The following is a 7,628-nucleotide window of genomic DNA, read 5'->3' as shown; positions in this document are numbered from 1 at the left end:
CTATCTTTGCAGCCTGATCTACCTGCTGATTGTTTTGCTGCTCTTCATTAGCCCTACTTCTGGGAACATGGGCATCTACATGGCGAACCTTCACAGGTAATTTCTCTAACCGGGTAGCGATATCTTTCCACTCTTCGGCAGCCCAAATTGGTTTTCCTCTACGCTGCCAGTTAGCCTCTTTCCATCTCTCCAACCATCCCCACAGAGCATTGGCTACCATCCATGAATCGGTATAAAGGTAAAGCTTTGGCCACTTCTCTCTTTCAGGTACTTTGCTACCTCAGCTGGGTTCTGAATTTGTTCACATGGAAAATCCCAGGATGTAGGGTCAGAAAATTCCTTTAAGATTTGGCCCATATCCTCCCATTTCCCACACCATTCAGGATTCCTCACGCCTGGCTCTACTCTGGGGTCAAGGGTCTCAGCCCCTCTAGAAATCTCAGCTCTCATTCTAGAGAAACTGCAGACTGTATAGAGAAAGCTTACCATATTAAACACCAGAAAGATGGTCTCTTTAACACTCAGGGGGAACTGAACATTCTCTAATAAGGATGTAACAAATTCAGAGGAGAAGGAGAACAATGGCTGAAAAGCCTCATCCCCTGCTTCTCCTCTAACAAACTGAGTGCACAACCACAACCAAGAACCATACATTCCTGGAACAGATTCCAGCACCTTTATAAATCTCCTGCAGGCCATTAAAACCAAGCCCAGCCCGATGGATATTTTGGTCAATGCCCCTCTGCTACAGAAACTACGCATTAGGGACAATACCAGAGCTATTTCTGGATAAGCAAATAAACCCAGGGACCACAAAGGTATTAAGACTTCAAAAAACCCTAGGGACCAAAATCCCATGCAGGCCTCCACCCCAAAAGACATGAATTCCAACAACATAGTCAATAACTGCTCTATACCAACACAAAAGAATTTGAACCAAATTATTATTATTAGAACAGGGTTTTTTTCCCACTTTCTCGAGCCTCGAGTTGGGCGCCAATTTATTTGTCCTGGTTTTGGGCAAATTTGGGGGAAAACCTCCAGAAGGAGCCCCCAAACAGCAAACCCCACGACTCCTCCCCCCCCCACCCCACCGGGTTCGGGAAGAATTTCCTCGGAGAAGAGTGGGAGAAAAAACCTGTTTATTTAACAAGCAAGACACTCCCCAGCACAGGGAAAAAAGACAACACCAGCTGACAAAAAAACTCTTTCACCGTTCTGAAGGGATGTCAAACTCAGTCTCTCTGGCGAGTGGTCGCTCAGTTATCAGTCTCTGGCGCTGGGGATGACTGCTGCAGGTGACAAAGTGTAGCCTCCCGGTGTTTCTTGGGGTTCCCAGGTCCCCGTCCGTTCAGATGGTATCCAGGAGAGGGAGGGGACGGGGTGGAAGAGAAAACAGTCCAGGGAAAAAGTTGGACTGCCTAGCTGAACTAACTAATAAGCAGAAAGCAAGGGCAAAGCGAAGGAAAGAAAAAGGCAGAAGCGAGCAAGCAGGCAAGCAAGCAGGCAAGCCGAGCTAAAACCTCTCCTAAACATAGACCATGGGGGAGGTGAGCCGGCTGATAACAAGACAAAACAAAGCTTCACTCTCAGACTCAGTCCTGGAAGCACAGGACATAATACCAAACATAATCAGGACACACGATTGGAGATAGAAACACCATAACATCACCCTAGGACAATATGTTAACAGCATCACTTTTTACTTCTTCTAATAATTGATTTAGCTCATTAATGTAAACTCCACAGGACGAGGCAGTGCACATGGGGCACAGGGTGATACAGAATCTTTGGCTTTCTGAAATCAAAGGCACCCCTTGGGTGGAAAATGTTTTCCAGCCCCAATTCTTCCTCGTGCTTGTTGCCAAAGTACCTTCAAGGGAGGCATCAATACTGCCTGGAAACAGAACCCAAACTTGCCTCTAAACGGCTTCCTAAAGGATGTCTCCACACACCCAGCAGCTCCCATTCCCAGTACCAAAGGTCTGATTTCCTGTTTCCCACTGTGGGCTGCTGATGGATCCAGGGCTCCTCCCTGTGCTCCTGCTGTGTCCCTGGTGCCTTCGGGACACAGGAGTTTCACAGTGGCCCTGCAGCTGGGAGTGCTGTAACACTGACCCTGACCAGCTCCAGCACCCCGAGTTCTACTGACATTGGGAGTGATGGTAAAGCACAGAAATCCTTTCACATTGTGGCCTCTAACTGTAACAGGGCTTGGTTTCTCCTGAAGGGAAATCATAGTGAATCCTGTAAAACTGGTAATTGTATTCCCTTGTTCCACAGTGCAGTTTCTGTTATGAGTTATGAGTCAGAGCCCAGTGACAGAGTTCTGGCCGCCCCACTGAGTGAGCCCTCCAAGGGAACCCCATTCCTCCCAACATCAGTTGACAACATTTCCAGCAATTAGGTAAATTGAGTATTTTGGATCCTTTGATCTTTAAATTTTCATAAGAATCTCATGACTCATCCCTTGGAGAAACTCTAGAGGTGTTTCTGGCAAGCAAAGATTCTGGCTGACTCTCAAGACACAACTTGAACAAGACAGTACTTTAGTGACAAGGTTATTCATTCTTTTTCCTCAATCTCATTGGGGTTAAGAACAATAGTTCTGTTGCCCATGGAGCTGATGCCTTTTTAATTCCACACTAATGTCCCCAAGGTCCTTTGCTGTCCAGCTTTACTGCTCTGCCTGTGGGTGACAAGGCTTGGTGGGGTCCTTTCCCCTCGGGCTGGAGAGACGCCAGGTCCCAGCTCCTGAGGGGCCCCCAGGCTCCTGGATGGAATTTGTGTGGAGGTCCCTCAGTGTCACATCAGCCTTCACATGGAGCCCCGTGGATCAGAGCATTTTCCAAAGGGGGCGTTGGGGCAAACAGGGAGATTTGGTCTGGCAGGATCTGTAAAACAATATCCCATAACATCCACTTGTTCTGGCACACAGCACTTGGCTGCAGGGACACATTCCCATTGCTTCTGCCCAGGTTTCAGGATTCAAACAGTGTTGTCTTTCCCCAGAGCTGTTCCTTCAGCTGGCCTGGGAGGGCCATTTGGCCTCTGCACCCACACTCTGGCTCCATTATTAGGACTGCTGCATCCAAACCCTCTGTCTCTACAAACAGAGGTGGATTTGAGGTGGAGCTCCTTCTTTCACAATTGTTGTTAAAACTGCAGTATCAGTAACTGTGCCACCCTGCCATGGGGTTGAATAATCCAATCTTGTTCACTATTACTTAACCGAATTACTTAAATTTCTCCTAGATCATCTGCATCGGTTCTTCCTTCCATGACATGAACACTTTGTAAGGCCAAGCTCCAGCAAGCAGTTATCAAACCAAAGTGTCCTGGAGGAATCTGAATTCCTGTTCCTGTATTGTTAAGTCTCATTTGCTTCTGATTTATCCTAATTAATTCCAGTGCATGAAGGCCCAGCCCTGCAGCCTCTGGGGGGCCCTGTCAGGGGCCATCACACCCGGAATAATTTCCCAGGCAGTCACAGTGTCACTGTCCATGGCTGTATTTGCAAATTGGGTGCAGCCATGCACAGCCAGGGGGTTTCCATTTCCCAGTGGGCCCATTGCTAAGGGCATGGAGCACATCTGGGAGATGGGTCCTCCACTGGGACAGGTTCCCAATTTCCTCATATCTTCAACTACTCTTTTAACAATCCCTTCATCTGTTCAACCAATCCTGCAGCTTGTGGATAATCTGGTATATGAAAAACCCTTATGTCTTATTCACTGCATTTTTCACAGGAACACACAAAGCATTCCACATCACAGTACCAGCAAACCCCATAAAAATAGCCAATTTCATCCCTTCCTCCTTTATTCCTTGTATACAATTCGCAAAGTTTACCACTGATGTTTGGGTCTTGGCTAGTCCTTTTCTGTAGGGTATTAGTGTCACAGTGAGCAGCCAAAGCTGACATATTAGCATTGTCAGCATTATTTCACATTAACAATTTTTAATGATATCTAAAAAAAAAAAGATCATGTTATATTTTTATATAACCATTATTATGAATAATAATATTCTATTTCACTTGAAGAAATGAACCCAAGCTCAAGATTTAAACCCTCCTCTGTCACTCCATGTGGGAGTGTTCCAAAACCGATTCTTCCTTCTGTTGGTGCTGTTTCCAATGTGCTGTCAACAAAATCCATCCTTGTCTTCCCAAACCCACAAGTTCTTTTCTTTTTCTGAGATGCAATTTTTGGATGCTTTGATAGTGCTGAATAAACAAACTGACAGCACTTCTAGTGAGGGAACAGCTGCTTTCATTCTCCTCTTGGGTCCCTCCCAGAGCCTGGCCAGGGCTCAAGGAGGACCCAAGGGAGCTGACTTTGACCATACAGCCCCAAACAAGGCCAGATGTTGGATTTCGTGGCCTTGTCCGGTTTTAAATGCAAAAAGGTCAATCCATGTTTCGCTAAGGAGTGGATACATCTATCACAATGCCAATGATCCTGCATATTTCAGGAATGAGTGGATACAAAGATAACCTTTGGTTGGAAGGTCCATCGAGAGGTCACCTTTGGCTCAGGGCCTGTTGTTCAGGCCTCACTCAGGCCTTGGCACTTCAGGTCTGGGTTTAGTGCTAAACTTGACACTGCTGGGTGAATGGCTGGACTGGATGAGCTCAGAGGTCTTTCCCTACAGAAAGGATTCCATCTGCTGCATTCAGTTAGGCCCCAATTGGCAGCATTACTTTGGTCAAAAGTTCCCTCTTGGTCAACTCTTGTGGCCTAAGGCTTCAGCTCCTTTAGCTCCTGGTGCTGAGCTGCTCATGCTGAACGAGATGACTCAGAGAGAAGAATACAGTTCATCCAATTCCTTCTGGGACACTGAGAGGGGAGGCTGTGGAAACAGGAGCATTGTTTGCTGTGCTCTCCTCTCTGCCCTTCACACCTTTCAGCACTTTGAACCAGCCAAGAGCTTTCTCCAAGGGTGCAATGGAGCAGCTGTTCCTGCTCCCAGCTCTGGCTCTTCCCAGTCTCTCTGACCTTGACTGGTTTTGTCCCTCTTGCTGTGCCCTCTGTTCCCCCTGTGCTTGGTGGCTGCTGCCCAGGATTGTGGAACTGGCACAGATCAGGGGCTCCAGTCCCTCCTTTCTGTGCCCTTGGAGCTGCCTGCTCACAGCAGCCTTTTCCATCTGGAAGCTCCACATGGACAGGGAGTCCCCACCTCTGTTCCCTGCACAACCTCCAGGAGCCCAGGGCTGCCATCTCCAGTCCCTGCTGGCCCTGGGGGCTCCCAGGTGGCCCAGGCTGCTGTGACACCACTGCACACGGGAGGGAAGAGTGGCAGGGGCTGTGCTGAAAGTCAGGCCCATGTGCTGCTGCTGCTGCTGTGGGGGTCATTTGTCCAGCCCTGCCCCAGAGTCAGGGATCAGATCCAGGCCCTGCTGCTGCTCCCTCGGGATCAGCCACAATTTGGGAGTTGCTGTCAGTGCCAGCAGAGACGGTGGCTGGAGCAGCTGGTGCTGACAGTGTCCAAAGCCCTGGGGTCAGAGGGGAAGCTGCCCCTTGTTCTCCCTCTGCCCCACACAGAGCTGGGCCGGGCACAAGTGGGGCAGCACAGCAAACAGGGAGCCTGTCAGTCCCTTCCAGCCCTGTCTGCTCAGAGTTTGGGCCTTGGAGCTCCAGGTGGACAAAGGCAGCTGCTCCTGGTCCCTCTGTGTGTCCCCGTGCTCAGCAGTGCTGCTCCATCAGTCTGTGCCCAGCAATGGGGAAAAGCCTCAGCCCTGCAGGGCCAGGAGCTGCCGGGCTCTGCCTGAGCAGCTCAGCCAGCGGGAAGGAGATGCTCAACACGGGAACCAGGAGCAGAGGACGCTGCTCTTTTATGGCATATTTTCTGTTTTAAGGAAAAGAAAAAGGAAAAAGAAAAGAAAAAAACCTCTATAAAATGTGAAAGATAAAAGCAAAACCCAAGTGGGCAGTGAAAAATCTTCTGTAACTTTAAGAGGTAACTGATCTTTTGCAACAGAAAACTCAGTTATTCACTTTGCAAATGAGTCAATGGCATTGATGCATCTTACTGGCCTCCGTAACCTTTTTAAAAAAAGATTTTGGGATTTGTTTCCAATACTGTTCTTTTAAATTGTGGTGAAATTGGTGTGAAGCAAGAAGAAATTGCTTTGTGCCCTGCCAGCTCCTGGCAGGACTGGCAATCTCAACTCTGTCACCGCCCAAATCTTTTAGAAGATGCCCTTCCTTCTCACCCTGTGAATGAGCTGCACATTCCCTTTGAAACTGTCAGAGGCTTCTTAAAGACACAAAGTCCCACTTACGGCTTTTTGCTTGGTTTGGAAGTGCAGAAGGGCAATTCTCCATCCATCAGCTCCAGACTGCACTGCCTTAGGAACACGGCCCACTCGCCAGGTTTTGCCCACTCGTGGCACTTCTAGAGGAGGAAGAAAGTGCAATTGCACAATTCTAACCAAAAAGGAATGACAAGTGGGACAGAATAAACATCTTGTGGAGATCCAGGCGTTCAGCTGGGACTGTGGAGAGTTTGGGTTCTTGCCAACTGGACGTGTGTCCCTAACTGCAATGTCTTGGCCTGCAGGAGAGTCTCCCTCACCTGCAAAAGCACAAAGCTCAGGTGCTGTGCTCGGAATGGGCTCATCTGATGCAAAGCTGTCAGAGCCATGTGAGGGCAGAGCGGGCCCAGCCGTGCCCAGGGCTGAGCCCAGCAGAGCCCTGGCAGAGCCCAGAGCAGCCTCAGCATCTGCAGAGCCCGGCTGCAAGGAGAGAAACCAGAAACCGCCCGTCAGCTGAAGGCTCCTGTCCCCCTTGTCCCAGCTCCCACCGTGCCCAGGCCGTGCTGGCCGTGCCCAGAGCTGGGCACAAACCTCCCAATCACTGCTGCCTCTGGGAGCAGAGCAGGAGGGCAGGACTGTGCCCAGCCTGCAGCCAGCCATGGCACATCCAGCCCCTCAGCAGCTGCCCACAGCCAAAAAGCAGCTTGGCAGCCAACTGAAGAATTCATGGCATCTGCCCCAGCAATTGGGGAAACCTTTGGTGCCCAGCCAGGCTATGCTGTGCCCAGATCTGGGAGCAACCCCCTGGCTGTGGACTCACCCACAAATTGGGTGTGGAGTGTGTTTGTGAAGAAGGTGCCAGAACCAAAGTCGATCATCTTCAGCTGGCCAGGTCGAGGAAGAGATTCTTATCATTGAGGGTGTCCTTGGTGTCTCTGGCAGCAGCCCCACCTGGAACAGCTTCTCTAGGGGCTCCTTCTCCTTCCCTGGGGGCCAGACCAGGCTGTCAGTGTTTTGCCCAGGGCCCCAGCCATCAGTGAAACAAACAAGCAAACCTAGGGGGGATGGTGGCCACCAGTGCTTGCCACACCAGGTCTCTAGCTCAGCTCCAGCCCAAGAGCTGCATGCTCCCTTCTGATGATCCCTGCTCAGAGCTACAGGCACTCTGGTTTGCTTTGCCACTGATTGCCAAGAGATGTGTGCAGCTGTTACCTGCCAGGCTCCTGGATCCAGCTGTGCCCGTGGATCTCTCCCATCTTCTAGGGCAGATGAACACCCTGAATCCAAGGATCGTGGAAAAGGTCTTCTAAGGATGGCCTGTCCAACGGTTGCATGGACAAACACCTCTTAATAACATCTTGGCACTCTG

Source organism: Sturnus vulgaris, unplaced genomic scaffold (genome assembly GCF_052056855.1).
Source record: "Sturnus vulgaris isolate bStuVul1 unplaced genomic scaffold, bStuVul1.hap1 Scaffold_157, whole genome shotgun sequence".
In the NCBI taxonomy this organism is placed as follows: Eukaryota; Metazoa; Chordata; class Aves; order Passeriformes; family Sturnidae; genus Sturnus; species Sturnus vulgaris.
Note: the sequence above shows the minus strand (reverse complement) of the source record.